The 19088-nt window shown below is 43.2% G+C and overlaps 1 protein-coding gene across 1 annotated transcript in view; it reads right to left on the reverse strand.

Annotated features, from left to right (window-relative positions):
• LOC141124418 (atrial natriuretic peptide receptor 1-like) overlaps positions 1-19088 on the reverse strand; it is a 393221-nt gene that overhangs the window by 141326 nt on the left and 232807 nt on the right. The gene's annotated exons all lie outside the window — the stretch shown is intronic.

The following is a 19088-nucleotide window of genomic DNA, read 5'->3' on the forward strand; positions in this document are numbered from 1 at the left end:
GTACGGGGCATAACAGTGTATATTTGCTGACCCCTCAAAATAACTCAACACACAGCCATTCATGTCTAAACCACTGGCAACAAAAGTGAGTATACCCCTAAGTAAAAATGTCCAAACTGGGCCCAAAGTGTCAATATTTTGTGTGGCCAACATTATTTTCCAGCACTGCCTTAACCCTCTTGGGCATGGAGTTCACCAGAGCTTCACAGGTTGCCACTGGAGTCCTCTTCCACTCCTCCATGACGACATCACAGAGCTGGTGGATGTTAGAGACCTTGCGCTCCTCCACCTTCTGTTTGAGGATGCCCCACAGATGCTCAAAAGGGTTTAGGTCTGGAGACATGCTTGGCCAGTCCATCACCTTTACCCTCAGCTTCTTTAGCAAGGCAGTGGTCATCTTGGAGGTGTGTTTGAGGTTGTTATCATGTTGGAATACTGCCCTGTGTCCCTGTCTCCACAGGGAGGGGGTCATGCTCTGCTTCAGTATGTCACAGTACATGTTGGCATTCATGGTTCCCTCAATGAACTGTAGCTCCCCAGTGCCGGCAGCACTCATGCAGCCCCAGACCATGACACTCCCACCACCATGCTTGACTGTAGGCAAGACACACTTGTCTTTGTACTCCTCACATGGTTGCTGAAACACACGCTTGACGCCATCTGAACCAATTATAGACATGTGTGGTTCATTTCGTACGAATTTCCGAAAATGTGTTCATTTGGAAGCATCTGAAATACAGCCCCAGGGGTACAGCCCCAGGAGGAAGTCAGCACAGCACAGGGATGGTGGGAGCCCCTCATAATGAGCACAGCAGAGGTACAGCCCCAGGAGGAAGTCAGCACAGCACAGGGATGGTGGGAGCCCCTCATAATGAGCATAATGAGCCAACGACTGCCATATTGAGAAAGGTATTTTTTGCTTTTTAAATTCATCATAACGAACGTTAGTAATTGTTCCGAAAAGTTAACGAACCGAACGAAAATTCGTATTTCGTACGAATCCAAATTGGGTTTCGGACACAAATTACGAAATACGAATTAACGGCTAATACGAAACAGAATGAAACGAAACAAATTTATTGACGGCGCACATGTCTAGAACCAAATAAGTTTATCTTGGTCTCATCAGACCACAGGACAATGTTCCAGTAATCCATGTGCTTAGTCTGCTTGTCTTCAGCAAACTGTTTGCGGGCTTTCTTGTGCATCATCTTTAGAAGAGGCTTCCTTCTGGGATGACAGCCATGCAGACCAATTTGGTGCAGTGTGCGGCGTATGGTCTGAGCACTGACAGGCTGACCCCCCCACCCCTTCCAGTGACCAGTATGAGAGAGTGAAAGTGATATCACCAAATTTAACACACCTGCTCCCCATTCACACCTGAGACCTTGTAACACAAACGTGTCACATGACACCTGGGAGGGAAAATGGCTAATTGAGCCCAATTTGGACATTTTCACTTAGGGGTGTACTCACTTGTGTTGCCAGCGGTTTAGACATTAATGGCTATGTGTTGAGTTATTTTGAGGGGACAGCAAATTCACACTGTTATATAAGCTGTACACTCACTACTTTACATTGTAGCAAAGTGTCATTCCTTCAGTGTTGTCACATGAAAAGATAGAATAAAATATTTACAAAAATGTGAGGGGTGTACTCACTTTTATGAGATAATGTATTTGTATTCTTACTGCATAGTTTAGTCGTTTGGTTCAAGTTCTGATTTAAAGCTGCCCAATTTGTAAATAAAACTTCCTGAAGATGATTGCCTATACACTGACATTAGAAATCCACCAGTGAAAGAAACTGATTTGAAATACGGTATTAGTGGGGAAAGTGGAAAGCCCTTTAAATGTAGACTTATTTATATGTGCATAATATCTCATTCATTATGGTGGCAAGAAAGCAATATCAGATTATGGCATTTAGCATTTGAAATGGAAACATAAAGCTTATTTAAGCAGTTCTAGTAAGCTTAGAGGCCTAGAACCTGGCTATCGATCACTGTACACCTTGAACTAAGCAACATAACACAAACTAAGGAAGCAAATTAGACATATCTTAAAACTGCACAGTAAGTAGTATTGCAGATATAAAGTGCATTAAAAGAAAGACTTTAGCTCAGGTAAGCTTGTGATGAGAACACGACATCGGCAGAAATGTATTATTCAGCATATAAGAAATTTGTTTTGCAATGTAAACAAATGGAATTTATATCATTATTATTTAGAATAATATGATGGTCAAACTTTCAAAATATGTAACCAATTAAATATCTAATGGGGCGTACACACGGTCGGACTTTTCAGCTACAAAAGTCCGACAGCCTGTCCGACAGACTTTCGACGGACTTTCGACGGACTTGCGGCGGACTTTCTAACGAACAGACTTGCCTACACACGATCACACAAAAGTCCGTCGAATTCTTACGTGATGACGTACACCGGACTAAAATAAGGAAGTTGATAGCCAGTAGCCAATAGCTGCCCTAGCGTGGGTTTTTGTCCGTCAGACTAGCATACAGATGAGCGGATTTTTCGACCGGACTCGAGTCCGTCGGAAAGATTTGAAGCATGTTTCAAATCTAAAGTCCGTCGGATTTGAGGCTGAAAAAGTTCGTTGAAAGTCCGGAGAAGCCCACACACGATCGGATTACCAGCCAGCTTTAGTCCGTCAGCGTCCGTTGGACTTTTGTAGACGAAAAGTCCGACCGTGTGTACGCGGCATAAAGGTTTTAATATAACTATAATGTAGAGGTCAGAGGCTTTTTGCTGTAGCCACTAGCTAAATCAAACTCCAGTGGGCATTTAAAAAAAAACAAAAAAAAAAACCAGCAAGATGCGGGTGCAGGCCCCTTTAACTCCATTCCCATTCTTTCACACGGGGCAAAGACTTAGTTCGGCGCAGCTGAATTTTTTATTATTATTATTATTATTTTTTTTTTTTTTTTTACAATATTATTTTTTATATTTTTTTAGGAGCCCTGTTTGGAGGCTTTGATGAAATATCAGGGGTCTAAAAAGACCTCTGATGCCTTACTTTTGAGACTGAGAAAGGGACTGAGGTCAGATTCCCCAGTTCCTTTCTCTGCAGGGTATCAGTCAGCTATGGTATATACATAGCTACATTGGTCTGAGCTGGAACAATGTAACTAAGTATAATATAGCCTATGTCTGGAATTATTCTTTAAATTGCCTATAGATGTACAGTACTGCAGCCATCCCCACGGCTTGGTTTATGGAGCTTAAAGTAGGTAAGGACAAAGCCGCTGCAGGACAGCTGTCTAGAAAATGGGACAGTTCTGGGACACTTGGCAAGTATGGGGGTAGCTTTCCTTGGCTCTGAAATTTTCTGTCTGAGGCCTCTTTCACAAAAAGGGTCCAATCAGGTCCTCCTGTCAGTTTTTCAGGCAGACCTGATTGGACCCTCCATTCACCCCTATAGATTGGTGTGTGTAAATTAACTTGTGTCCTTTTACACCCGTCTATCTACAAACCAAACCAGTCTGCCAAAAAAAAAAAAAATGGAGGGGGACCTGTACCCACCCTTCTATGCTGATGGGATTGGAGGGCAGTTAGATGTAAACAGATAGAGCAGAGCGCGCTGTCTCTGTGTCCACTCTACATAAACTGAGTGGACACAGACCTGCCATGTGCCCACTCTGCTTCAATAAGTGGACAGATCTCCTACTGAGCAAAGCAGATTCCACCACTGTCGAGACAGGTGGCGGTGGGGTGAGATGCTGCTGTGGTGTTGGTGACTGCAGCACCAGGGACCTGGAGCAATCTCCAGGGATTTAGGGCATGCTACTGCACATATCTATTATGTTTGTCATTAGGACATTAGGTTGCTATTGGAGATATCATCATAATGTGTATGCATTGAATTTTTACACGTTCTTTGGGATTTTGTTGGCAACCATATAAACACAGACACTTAATTTTAAATGTACAAATATAGATTTTATTATTCATTTTATGTCATAAAATATTCACCACTTAAATCATTACATCCCAGCTAGCGGACAACTGGTCGTACCACTATCTGACAAGTATATTACTGTATGTGTAGACCCTCTGTTATCTTTTGTAAAGAATTACTGTTTTTAATAGATTTGAGTGGTGAATATTTTATGATGTAAAATGAATAAAGAAATCTATATTTGTACTTTTTAAATGAAGTGTCTGTGTTTATATGGTTTCCAACAAAATCCCCAAAAAAGTGTGAATATTAAATGCTGATATTAGGGATGGTGGCAACCCACACCTACACTCAAATGGATAGAATAACTTCTATCATAATGTGTATGAAGATGTGGAAAGTTGCTAAAGTGATCATATGCTCCATGAATGCGCTTTAATATTTATTTAATGTTAATGTAAACGTGTATGTTTGGATTTGTTATTATAGCTATTATAGACTATATTAAACCCAAATAAATATCCACATGTTCATATTACCAATAAATACAGTAAATATAACTGCACATTCACAGTGCATATGTTCACTTTAGCAACTTTCCACATCCTCATACACATGATAATGACAGTATAACATCTCTAATAGCAATCCTAATGTCCTATTGACAATGATAACCATGAATAACTGCAACTTTTATCAGTGCAATAACATTTACAAACCCCTCTCTCTCTGGCAGTGAAAGATGCCCTGCCCCTCTCCCCAGAAGCCGTGTCCTCCATGCAGAGCTCTCACTGCAAGCACAGAGGTGAAGATGGAGGAAGGGGAAAGAGGCTGTCGGCTGTAACGGCCTCTACATTTCAGTAAGGGAGGCACACTCTGTTCCTGGGATGGAGCCTGACCTGAAAACATCCAGAGACAAACAGCAAACAAGGGGGGCTGTTGACAGCTGAGCTACGACAGCCCGCACTTCCTCCCAGCTCTCTCCTCCTTGCTCCCAGGGCTGAGCTGACAGTAGTGATGCCGCTGTCATTACTCCTGTCAGCGGCAGTGCCCCTCCCAATGCAGCGCCCAGGGCAGATGCCCCCCCCTAGTTTCGGCCCTGACTCCACTTTTCACAACTCCCTGGGTTTATGGACATGTCCAGGATGGAAGAGTCCCTCTGCTTCCATCCTTCAGCAACTCAAAGGGCTTCACCTAAGGAGTCAGAGGTAGCTGGTCAAGTGATGATCAGCCAGGTGGTCAGCTTTTCACTTTCAGAACTAGTTTGTGGGCCAAAGCCTAATAGCACTCAGCTTCTCCAAAAGACCCAGCTACTGTTGGGAGCCCCTGACCGATTGCTACCAGAGTACTCCAGTTCTAGTGGGATCACCTTTGTCCTTGGGCCTTGGATCCCTCCGGCTGTTTACCTGTGTTACCAGAGCTACCCTGGACTTCACTGAAAGGTATGCTGTTTATAAGGATAATCACAAGTAGCTGTTCGGGTTCTGTACTGTTCTACTGAAGTAGTGATTTTCTGATAGACACTCTCTGCAACATATGCATGTTCTTTGCCATCTAAACTGTTTTTACTTTATTGCTTCTAACATTGCACCTGTTTAGGCGCTTGCCAATGATTTCAAGGCTTCACTGCCCTTGTAGGAACCCTTGCCCTCAGGAGTTGTTTCATGTGTTGCCAAGACCCTCACAGTAGTCTGGCAAGACATTGTGCTGGGTAGCATGCATAACACCAAGACTTTTCCACTCCGACTGCTCCCTGGGATAGAAGTGACCCTAATCATGAATGTGATTGCCCCAAGGTGGGGAACATAGAGCTCCAAGAGTTTCTTCATTGTCGTTGCAAGGTAAAAGTTAATAGGACTCAATGGTTGGCAGGAATGACCCAAGAATGGGCAGGAGAGCAAAAAACAGTTCAACCTGTGTAGGTGCACGTGTGTCAGTGTCTATAATTATGTCCCATATCCCTGTATGTTGTATTCTTTAAGATGCACATCCAAGAGTCTTTTAAAAATATCCATACTCCGCGCTGACACCACCAATTGTGAAAGAGAGTTCCACATCCTTATTGCCCTTACAGTAAAAAAACCCCTGCGCAGTTTAAGGTTAAACCGCTTCTCCTTCAATCTCATTGTGTGGCCCCGTGTCCTCTGACACACCGTGAGATTGAATAGTTTTTTCCTATGCTGGGATCACCATTGAGGTATTTGTAAATCGCTATCATCTCAAGCTTCGCTTCTCCAGCGAGAAAAAATGTAGTGCTTGCAGGCGTTCCTTGTAACTGAGGCCGTCCAGTCCGCTTATTAATTTTGTTGCCCTTCTTTGCACTCTCTCCAGTTCCAGCACATCCCTTCTGAGGACTGATGACCAGAACTAGACAGAGTACTCCAGATGTGGTCTAACCAGAGTTTTATATAGTGGCTAATTGTTATAGGATAGGATTATTGTTTTATCCCTTTTTTTATGCATGCTAATATTCTGCCGGCTTTGGTAGCTGTAGCTTGATATTGCATGCCATTACTTAATCTGTCATCTACTGGGACCCAAGATATTTCTCCATCCTTGATTCCCCCAGCGGTTCTCCCCCTAGTGAGTAGTTTGCATTTATGTTTTTTGCCCCCAAGTGCATTACTTAATTTGCCATGTAATTGCCCACTCCATTATTTTGTTCAGGTCTTTGTGTAAAATTTCTATATCCTGATGTGAAGTTATTGCTCTGCATATTTTTCTGTCATCTGCAAAAACTGAGATTGAGCTATTTATCCCATTCTCTATATCATTTATAAAAAAACTGAATAGAATTGGTCCCAAGACAGAACCTTGGGGTTCCCCCCTTACCACTCCAGACCAGTCTGAGTTTATCACCACCCTTTGGACACGCCCCTGTAACCAGTTTTTTACCCAAGAACAAACCGTATGGTCCATGTCTGCAGACCTCAGCTTGTAAATTAAGCGTTTATGGGGGACTCTATCAAATGCTTTTGCAAAATACAGGTACACTAAATCCACAGGTCTTTCCCTGTCTAGATGGCAGCTCACTTCCTCGTAGAATGTTAGCAGATTGGTCTGGTAAGAATGACCTTTTGTAAACCCATGCTGATTACTACTAATGGTATTTTTTTCTTCAGTAAATTTTTGGATATAGTCCCTTATCGTCCCCTCCAATAATTTACCAACTATTGATGTTAGACTGACTGGCCTGTAGTTTCCAGGGATTTGTCTCTGCCCTTTTTTGAATATTGGTACCACATTGGCTTTTCTCCAATCAGCTGGTACAATTCCTTTCAGTATGCTGTCCGCAGAGATTAGAAACAATGTTCTGGCTATAACCTGACTGAGTTCTCTGAGGACTTTTGATTGTAAGCCACCTGGTCCTGGTGATTTATTTGTATTAAGTTTATTAAGCCTTTCCTTCACTCCGGCCTCTGCTAGCCACAACGATATGCCCTGTGACGTGTCACTAACATTGCTGTCACGGTCGGTATACCCCTCCTTTTCCTGTGTAAAAACTGAGGAGAAGAAGGCATTTAGTACAGTTGCCTTCTCTGTGTCATCTGTAACCATCCTCCCATCCTTGTCTTTTATGTGGGCAATGTGCTCTGATCTTGCCTTTTTACTGTTAATATAGCTAAAAAACTTCTTTGAATTTTTTTTACTCTCCTCCGCTATGTGTCTCTAGTAGTTTTTGGCCACCCTGATTGTGTTCTTACACTTCTTATTAGATTCCTTGTAGTGTTGGAATGCTGACAGTGACCCATCCCCTTTATATTTTTTAAAGGCTATCTTTTTTCTCTTTAATAAGGCTTTTTAAATTACGGTCTAGCCACCTAGGTTTAACCTTCGCTCTTCTATATTTATTGCCCATTAGAATGCACTGTGTGATACCTTTGTTTAATATGCTCCTAAAGCATTTCCATTTTTCTTCCGTGTTCAGTGTTTCTAGGATTTGGTCCCAATTTATGTCATGTAGTAATGACCGCAGTTCAGAAAAATTGGCTCGTTTGAAATTTAGTGTTCTTGTGCTACCCTCGTGCTTCCTTTTTCTATGATTTACACTAAATGCAATCATCCTATGATCACTAGATCCCAACTTGTCCCGTTTTGCCACATCTGAGATCATACTTATCATTCGTGATTAATAGATCTAGCAGGGCATTTTTTCTAGTTGGGGAATCCACCAATTGGGACATAAAGTTGTCCTGTAAGACATTCATGAAATGACAGGCCTTTAATGAGTGATCTGTCTCCTCTGCCCAGTCAATATCGGGATAATTGAAGTCCCCCATTATGATGACATTTACCTGTCTCGCTGCCATTTCTAACTGTGATAGTAGGTCCAGCTCCTCCTCTTTCTTCATACCTATAACATGCCCCAGTATTAATTTCACATTTACTTCTCTACTACCCTTGCATAATTTTTTTTCATATAGACACACCCCACCCCCTCTTCTACCTTCCCTGCCCTTACTAAGGAGCCAGTAACCTACTGAGAAGTCAGCCCAGTTTTCCATAAACCCAAACCTCTCTTTCCTATGCCAGTTCCTCAGTCACTTGTTCAGTTCCCTAAGCTCCTGCTGCCTCTCTGGTGTGGCTCGAGGCATAGGTAGTATTTCTGAGAAAACTACCTTGGAGGTCCTTCTCCTCTATCTATTCTCTAAGTCCCTGAAATAATTTTTTAGGACTCTCCATCTTCCTCTCACTTTGTCATTGGTAACAACGTGTACCATGACCACTGGGTCCTCCCCAGCCCCGCCCAATAATCTGTCCACCCGAGAAACAACATACCGTTCGGAGACCGCGATCTTTCTGACAGATTGTGCTCTCTGTCCTCCTAATGATTGAGTCCCACTTCCAGCACTTCTCTAACCTTTCCTGTATCTCTGCCCCCCTCTACACTTAGGAACTAAAAGCTACCCAGAAGCAGTAAGGCATCTAATGAAAAAGTGTTCAGAGGTATTCTCACAGGAGAACTATGACTTGGGCTGTGGCAGTGTGATTGAACACAAGATACTTACATAAGGGAGTCCTCTCATCTGGAAGAGCTGCTGAAGCATACCTCCACACCTCTACAATGAAGTTAGGCTGATGCTAGAACAGATGATGCAACAAGGGGAGATCAAAGAAAGTCAGAAGAGCAGGGCCCAAGTGTGGCTTCAATCGTCTTTATGAGGATGAACAACACTCTTTGCTTTTGTGCGGACCATAGACATCTAAATACTTTTACCATAAGGGATGCCTATCCTCATCTATGGATTCCATGCTGCCATAGAACAGACCAAATTGCTCTCCACACTAATGCCCCGTACACACGGTCGGATTTTCAGATGGAAAATGTCCGATCAGAGCGTGTTGTCGGAAATTCCGACCGTGTGTGGGCTCCATCAGACATTTTCCATCGGCTTTTCCGACACACAAAGTTTGAGAGCAGGAGATAAAATTTTCCGACAACAAAATCCGATCGCGTCAATTCCGACCGTGTGTCGCCTGTTCCGACGAAGTGCCACGCATGCTCAGAAGAAATTTCGACACGGAAAAGCTCGGTCTGGTAAAATTAGCGTTCGCAATGGATACAGCACTTTCGTCACGCTGCAATGTTAAAAATGGTTTAATACAGCGCACTCTCTTCTTCTTTATAATGTGACAAGAATTAAGTAGTTTTGCTGCTCATATTCACACACACTTCTCACAAACTTATTTTTTTGTTTTTTTCTTGGGATTTCCTTACTATATTGTTATTTGTCATTTTTGGTTTAGATTTTATGTTTGTATTTTTTCCAAGGCTGATCTTTGTTTAATGTTATTTTTAGTTTTACTCCAGACTATTTTTGTGTGTGTTTTGTGTGTCAAGTTACCACAACACCATTGATATCTTTTATTATTTAATCTCAAGGAGATTGTTTGTTGTTGGTGTCCCTTGTTAATTTCACATTGTATTTTTGATATGTACCTGAATCCTCACAAACAAACTGTCCTTTTTCAAGTAAAACACACATAGGCAAGTATAATTCAAAACAAAAATCCTTTATTAAGGGCTCAGAATCAAACAAAGAGGGAGGCAACACTGGATCAGCAGGAGAAATTAGCGAAGCCTGGGACCCCCAGGGCAGATAACAATTCTTGAACATCAAAATTGGTGGCCTGAGGAGTCCATATGTAAGGGAGGGCAGTCAGGTCCAGAAGTCGCAGAGATCCGGAAAGCAGCAGATGACATCTGTGTCCCCAGGCTGTGGTACCACAAGAGGCTGCATCTTTTGGCCGACCAGACTGGATCCAGGGTCATCACTTTCTGGTCTTCCTTCCATGCTTCATTCCGGGCTGTGGCTGTGCAGTTGGAGATGTGGCAGGAGGAGGAGGAGGACTGGGAGGACCTGGAGGAGAAGGAGGAGGAGGAGGAGGACCTGCAGGAGGAGGAGGAGGACCATCTGTGAGTTCGCAAAGGTGTGTCTGAGATGTAATTTGGCCCCTCATACCTTTATTAAGAGCCTCCAATATGAGCGACTCACACATGAGTTGTTGTCCCTCCTCCATCCTCTGCATTTCTGAGGCAATGATGGCAGCAATGTCCTCCTCCACGGTGTGTGGTGCTCCCAGGGCCTCTGTAGCCCTCCAAAAGAGGCCTATGGCAGCCTCCTCTAGGGCACTCCTCCTCCTGCCACTTTCTCTTTCCAGGGGGAGTGGAGGGACCGGCATATCAGGCAGCCGGCTCGGCCCGGCCACCTCCTGGCTGCGACTTCCCTGTGTATGAAAAAGGGACATGGTTTTAGTTTTTGCATCATCAATCACAATCATAAATTAGTACTCCAAACTAACATCTAGTTAACATCATTGATTGGACAACCTGAACTATTTAGAGGAATGCTATACCTGGCTCAAGCTGGGCTCCTCCACATGTTGTTGCCTGGAAGGCCCAGGTTGGGCATCAGAAGCCTCAGCCGGGGGGTAAGGAAGCATGGAAGGAAGACTGGAGAAGGATGGCCTGGGTTCAGTCTGGCCTGCCAGAAAATGCAGCCTGTCATAGTACCACATCCTGGGGACATAGATGTCATCTGCTGCTCCGGATCTCTGCGAATCCTGGACTTTCTGGCGCTCCCTTACATATGTGCTCCTCAGGCCACCAATTAAGATCTTCAAAAATGTGATGTCTGCCGTGGGGATCACCTGCTTCACAATTTCCAACAATTTATCCAGTGCTGCCTTCCTCTTTGTTTGGTTCTTGTAATGTGGGTTGTTGATCTCCCACTGACATGGCAGCTCCCTTAACATATCAATGAATAGTGACATGAAGTCATTATCTTTTAATAAGATATCCATGTTCACTGCAAGACACAACACAAGACAAAGCCTAATGTCAGACAAAACTCTCCTAATCTTGTTACAATATAGGCCTCAATCTAGAAGCAGTATAGGCACAAGTTTGGCTCTTACCTTCGTTCTTACGATTGGCGCGTCCAATGCTCCTTCCTCCGCTCACAGATCGTACGTAATACGCACGTGTGTTATGCTTTATATACACTGCGCATGCGTGTAACTCCCCTGACGTTCTTTCTAGTCTATTCCCCGCCCCTTTTCGTTCGGCGCAGTGGGTGAAGAGCACATGGCGGAGTCACAGCAGGTGCGTGCTAATTATAGCAACGAGGAGGAGGCGGAGGAAAGCCCGGAGACAGAAACGTCCCGATCCAGAAGGAGAAGATTTAAGGCCACAAATATGTCCTTTGGGGAGATGTTGGAGATGGTGGACATCCTGAAGAAGGCCGACTATGAAGGAAAGTATGGACCTTACCCCAACCCCAATATCAGAAAGGCCAAGATCATGGCGAAAGTGGTCAAAAGTCTGCACAGGAATTTCAGGGTACGACAATCGAAAGATCAGCTCAGGAAGCGGTGGTCGGACCTCAAATTAAGAGAGCCCGAGCAGTAACGAAAGATTCGGAGAGTGCTGCAAAAAAGTAAGTAGTTGTGCTGTGTTCATATTCTTTTTGTCTTTCTTACGTTCGTGCTGCTCCATATGCTTTTCTTAATTGTACAGTTTAAAATGTCAATTTTAATGTTCATGGGCCCATTATATTTGGTTGTGTAGATGGGTTTGTTACTAGAATGAAATGCAAACTAGATTCTGTGTAAGGAGAGGACACTCAGCAGCTGTTTTCACATCTGGACACTGGAGCACTAGTGTGGGACACAAGAACACCATTTTTATTAGGGGGGGCACACAGGTGCTCCAGTGTATACTATAGGGGGGTCTCCATCTGTGAAGCTTGTACTAAACAGGTAAAGTATTGAAGCTTGACAAAGGCCAATAAAAAAGCGACATCTTGGAACTCTGCTAAAATTGACAATTGTACCCCACTTCCAAGCAATGTTTCCTATTTATAGTTCTGCCATCAAATATCTGTGTGCTAATTATACCATTTTTGTTTTACATAGGGGAGAAAAGATTCGGAGGACACCCCTCATCCGAGGAGACCAGAGACCCCCCACCTCTGGAAGAAGGTGAAATACCTCCAACACAAGTGGAGCAGGAGGAGGAAGAAGATGTGGTTGAAATTGGCACCACAACAGGTGAGTGTCTGCGACCACAGGCTCAGGTAAGAGATGTATGCTTGCAGATTTTTGATACCTGTTTTTGTTTGGTTTCTCTCTTTTTAGGTGATCGTGATGTTAGGGATCGAGATCCTTTCACATCAGAAAGTGCCCAGATCCTGATCGTGGAGATCATGGGGTGTAATTTAGAATTGGAAAACCTCAAGAAAAAAATAAATGATGTGATTCAAAAAAATAATAACATCATTGATGTTTTGGGGCGAATTTAAAACCCCACAAAATCACTTTTTTTTTGTGTGGTACAATGTTTTAAATATTTTAGCAATGTTTGGAAAATCCAAATTTGGAGGATGCACACAGTGTGTCAACATGTGCTATCTGCCATCACGGGAGATCAATGGACGCGTTTTGGGGGTGCAACCCCTTCCTCAATAATAAAGTAGCTGAGAGGAAGGGCTTGCTCCCACAAAACACGTCCCTTGATCCCCCGTGATGGCAGCTAGCACATGTTGACATTCGTAAATTGGTGTGCATCTTCCAAATTTGGCTTTTCAAGGGGTGATTTGACCCCATCTGAACGCAATATCAAACACAGTTCCTAAATACTCATGTCTGATATTGCCTTCAAGTTTTACCAAATGTGAACTTTGTAAGTTCAAGTTTTTTGTCTTTCTTGTTGGTTTTACACAGGCCTGTTTTATCGTAAATGGACATTTCTATTTTTGATAATGCCACCCCAAAAATTGTTATACAACAAACATGTTGGTTTGTTCAAAAAACCTTTACTAAATGTGATTGTGCAGGTATTAAAAAGTTTGTTAATCAAGAATGTGTGGATTATTGTCTCAACGCTACAACACTTTTGGGGTGATGTAATTGCTGTTTTATGAGAAAATGGGGGTTATTTCCTAAGGGCAAATCCTCTTTGCACTACAAGAGCATTTTCATTGCAGTTTCAAGAGCACTTGTAGTATAAAAAGTGTATACGCCTTTAGTAAATAACAGCCAACAGTGCTTTGTATAAGGTTACACAATCACGCCATTTTCAGGACTCCCCACATTGCTGTCAGGGTCAGCTAAAACAAACACAAGCAGTAAATGTCCACAAAGAATTTCTTTTTTTTTGTTTTTTTATTTGAAAAAGGCTTCACAAATTTGAAGGCATATTGATGACCCCCCTACCCGCAAAGAACTCCAGGTATCGTAACCGGACATCACGGGCACTCAGGGAGGGCAAGCCAGGACGGCCGCTTTCAAGCGCCGTCAGTGTTGTTTCAGGTATCACTCCGGCCTCAGGCCCAACTGAGCCAGCATAGTTGGCCGAATGTTTCCGTAAAAAGTTATGGAGAATACAGCACGCCATGATTATATGATTAAGTTTATACTCCGCCATATGGATAGGTGTCAGAAATAGGCGGAACCGGCTGGCCATGATTCCAAATGTGTTCTCCACCACTCTTCGGGCTCTGGCCAGCCGGTAATTAAAAACCCTCTGTTCCGGGGTGAGGGTCCTCATAGGGAATGGCCGCATAAGGTGGTCCCCCAGCGCAAACGCTTCATCGGCAACGAACACGAGTCCTTCCACATTGTCCTCTGGAGCTGGCAAGTCCAAGCTGCCATTCTGGAGATGCCTGTAGAACTCCGTCTGGGCGATGACTCCACCATCGGACATCCGGCCATTCTTCCCCACGTCCACATACAAGAAGTCGTAATTAGCCGACACCACCGCCAACATCACAATACTATTGAACCCCTTATAGTTGAAATAGTACGACCCCAAGTTGGGTGGTGGGATGATGTGGACATGTTTCCCATCAATTGCCCCTCCGCAGTTGGGAAAGTCCCACCGCTGGGCAAAGTGGGAGGCCACAGTCTGCCATTCCTGTGGCGTGGAAGGAAACTGTTGAGGGAAAAAAAAAAAATAATATTTTTGCACAGAAACATGGCAAGCAGATTAGGCACAAACATTCTGGGGCAACCTCCAGATAGCATTTATTAAGGGGAATTTTACAACACCAAAGTATAAGGTACACCTATCATATTCCCCCTCCCCCCCCTCTCATGGGCCATTTCTAACATTATGGGGGGTGTGGAAATCTTGGACAGGTAACCCTCTTCACTTCATTGAGAGATGAATGCCTAAATACAGGGTATTACTTGGAACAGCCCCTCCTTTTAGTTACACTATTGGCAGCCCACTGGACAGGTAAGAAGTGTCCGAATACAAAGACAGAAATACACACTGTACACATTTGAGCACATTTGGACATTCTGCTATTACCTGTCTCAAGATAATAATAGGATCTTAAAAATTCAAACATTACCATTTGAACGTATACAGGCAGGCCCTTGCACTACATGCTTTGGGGAATTCATCCATAAATCAGAGCACAAAAGAGATGGGTATAATGTGTATGGGTTTGGCAAAGTCAGCAGATAGATGATTGAGGATAGATAGAGAATTGGGATCAGCTGACTTAGCAGTTGGGGGAGGGAGGGTTATTAAAAATGATTTGGGGACACCACAAAAAAAAAGCCTATGCCACTCTGCCTGAATTTAAAGCTAAAATAACATTTCTAAACATTTTGGGGGGAGTTTGAGGTAAAGCACTACTATGGAGCTGATAAAATACATTGTTTTAAGTGACTACATGCGGTAAATATAGGGCCCGTAGAGCATGCTGGGGAGGTTAGTGAAGGACAATCTGTCTGAAGGACCTAAAAAATTAATTACATAAAAATCCAGCATGCATGAAGACAAAAGGGACATTCACAGCATATTACAATCATGGTAATTAGGGAATGAGGAAAGAAATACAATAAAATGTGATATTAAAGGATAAAAATCTTACCTTCAGATACTCCTTCTGCAAGACCTGGATGATGGCAGAACAGGTCTCTGGGATAATGATACCCAGAGCCTGGGGGGAGATGCCTGTCGAGAACTTCAAGTCCTGCAGGCTTCTCCCTGTTGCCAAGTACCGCAGGGTAGCGACCAGCCTCTGTTCCGGAGTGATGGCTTGCCTCATGCAGGTATCCTGCCTGCTAATATAAGGGGTCAGCGAAGCCAACTGACGGTGAAAAACGGGGTCCGTCATCCTGAGAAAGTTCCTGAAATCATCAGGATTAATCTCATGGAGCAAAGGCATATGAGAGAACTGGTCACGCTGAAGAAACCAATTCTTGGTCCATGAACTCCTCCCCACCCTGTTCATGGACTGGACTTGTGTCAAGGTCAGGACCCCAACACCAAGCCCCCACACAGCACGAACTCTACGAGGAGTACGCATACGCAACATGGCTAGAAAACGGTCGGCTGCTCAGAACGAAGTAACAGAATGCACTGAAGAACAGCAAGGCCTGTGAAGAGCGACCTGAAAAACAGTAACGAACAAGAACACAATGACTAATTAAAGTCACGCGGAACTTGCTTGCACGCACTGAAGAGCAGATACAAACCCACAAGCACAAACTGAACGGCAGAAAACGATCTGAAAACCACGAGTCTGAAAAAGCGCGAATCGTCTCTCACCAAACTTTTACTAACATGAGATTAGCAAAAGGAGCCCAAAGGGTGCCGCGCTTGGTTCTGAACTGGCCTTTTCTAGTCTCGTCGTACGTGCTTGACGTCACCGCGTTATTGGCGATCGGAAATTCCGACAACTTTGTGCGACCGTGTGTACGCAAAACAAGTTTGAGCCAACATCCGTCGGAAAAAATCCTAGGATTTTGTTGTCAGAATGTCCGATCAATGTCCGACCGTGTGTATGGGGCATTAATCTCGCTATAGGTATTGCCAGATCCCTGTCACCAAGGTAGAAGCCATTTTCATTACTCCCAGGATGTTGCACCAGTTCAATGCTATGCAGCCAGATGTCACCTGATTGAGACGTTGCTGTGAAGAGTCTATGTTTGTGCAACTTCCATAATCAGTTTTGTATTATTCTGCAGTGTATGCATTTTCTTTGCCATGATGTACCTGTTTTGCATTATTTTGTCTAGATTTGCACCTATTTAGTAAACTGAAAATTACACTTATGCCGCGTACAGATGATCAGAATTTCCGACAACAAATGTTCGATGTGAGCATTGTTGTCGGAAATTCCGACCGTGTGTAGGCTCCACCGGACATTTTCTGTCGGAATTTCCGACAACAAAAATTTGAGAGCTGGCTCTCAAATTTTCTGACAACAGAATCCGTTGTCGGAAATTCCGATCATGTGTACACAATTCTGACGCACAAAATTCCACGCATGCTTGGAATCAAGCAGAAGAGCCGCACTGGCTATTGAACTTCCTTTTTCTAGTCCTGTCGTACGTGTTGTATGTCACCACGTTCTTGACGTTCGGAATTTCCGACAACATTTGTGTAACCGTGTTTATGTAAGACAAGTTTGAGCCAACATCCGAAGGAAAAAAATCCACGGTTTTGTTGTCGGAATGTCCGATCGTCTGTATGCGACATTGCTCTTTGATCATTCCACCAACTTGCCCAAGTTGGAAATTGTAATGTATTAGGATGATCTGGGACAATGTGATGTTTGCCGAGGATTGCTGATTTTTCGAAGTATCAGTCCCTTCACTTCCTTGTTCTACAGACCCACTCTGTCCTTTAAAGACTAGGACCCCATGTGCATCCTCTTTTGCTGAAGCTAACAGCCAAGTGCATATTATCAATGTAACATCCATAGGGCATACTTTTTGACATTATTAAAATAACATCATTGTCAACCATATCATCATTATAGTAAGTGCTCACCTATTGGCTTATTTACTTACTGACCAGGGGTCACTGAGGACAAGGGATTCACACTTGTCTAAACTGCAGATTGTAAGGTGGAGTGCTAAATAGAGAAATTGGGGTTTATTTACCAAAGCTGGAGAGTGCAAAATCAGCCTTACTTCTGCAGAGAAACCAATCCGCTTCTAACCTCAGCTTGTTCAATTAAGCTTTGCCAATAAAACCCGGAAAAAAGGGGTGGAGGTGGGTGCTGCGCTATCCGGGTGAGGTGAGAAAGTGCTACTACAAGTAGCAGTATGAGGTAAATACTGCAGCCCAGTGGGGAATGAAAGCTGCCAGCAACAAGGTTGTGTATATTGCGGTGTAATGTAAAATCATAAAACACTATTAATAATAAGGGGCAGTCCCAAGTAAATGTGCAATATCTAAAGCCCTAAAGGACAGTGCAAACAAAATGAATGTGCAAAATACTGCAATAAATAAGATTCTATCTGCAGACGATCACATAGTGATAATATACACTGATGTGCAGACCTGGACGTAAAGTGTGAATAGATAAATGTACAAAGTACAACAATAAGTATGCAAAAAACAGAAATAAAACTTACTGTGCAAATAATCATCAAGTCATAAAATAATACTGAGCAATGTGTGCAGCCCTAGACATAAGGTGCAAATAAATAGATGTGCAAACACAGCAATAAATAAAACTTTCCTGTAAAATCGTTCAAAATCACTCCTTTTAACCATTCCCCCGATTTTATAGATTGCAATTTGCTTTGTGTATGCCTACGATGTAGGGATTTTATGGCGATTTTATTGAGGTTTTATTATTTTATTTATATTGTTTTTGATTTATGATGTGCATGCATCCACATGCTTTATGAATGAGGGGTATATGCGCACCATATTGTTACATTGATTCCATTGCCTTGTTTTTATTATTAATATTTATATTATGCATTTACCCTTTTATGATATGTATTATTTACCACCATTGCTATATCTATGGTCCGTAAGGGACTTTTGTTGGCTCGTATGCATATGTCAGTGCCGAGGTCTATTCTGTCCCGTCTACACTGACAGTGCTTTTTAACACATTTTTAGTCTCTTTATGAGCATTGCATCTCATCACCATCCCTAGTCTTCATTCCATGTCACTGTATAGCCGTTTTGCCAGTTCTCAGAACGAGCACCCACTCTGCAGCGCTTTACGCTGTACTGACAATTATGTTCCCCCATGCACGCAGGCTGCGCCCCTATTAGATATTCACCCAGTCACGGCTATGCGCAGTGAGCATATAGCTTTTTCCATCCACGGTTGTGTAAGTGTGTGTTTTACCAACCAAGAAAATGGCCGCGCACATGGCCCTTTAGAAAATGGCTGACATATCTGTATTACATCGAGCTACAGTAAAATGGCTGCCCATTCGAAACAATGCAGTAGACTATTTAAAGACATCACGGTGCCTTCCCTTTATCCCCTGATGAAGTCACGTGATTGGTGACGTCACGCGTAGGGACGGGATAGGCACTCTACACTGACCACGGTTGACGAGCTCGCCGCTCGTAGGTAGATAGATGTTGTGCTTGCTTGTTCAATGTGAGTACATCCTTATGACTTTAATAAAACTCATCTTTGCTGAAAATACTACACTATCCGGTACCCTTTTGTTCTTTTATTACTTGTTTCACCTATACTGAGGTACCAAGACAGAGAAAGTACCTACTCTGGTACAGGGATCCCAAGGAGAGACAACCCCCACCAGCATTTGCTTGTTTGCGGTTTTCCCATTACCGCAAGGTAAGGGACCACTACTCACTTTTGTGTGATCTATGCACGAAGAGGATATACACTCTCTCTCTTCAAGCACCCCACTTTGCTATTTGC

This window comes from Aquarana catesbeiana, linkage group LG01 (genome assembly GCF_042186555.1).
Source record: "Aquarana catesbeiana isolate 2022-GZ linkage group LG01, ASM4218655v1, whole genome shotgun sequence".
NCBI lineage: Eukaryota > Metazoa > Chordata > Amphibia > Anura > Ranidae > Aquarana > Aquarana catesbeiana.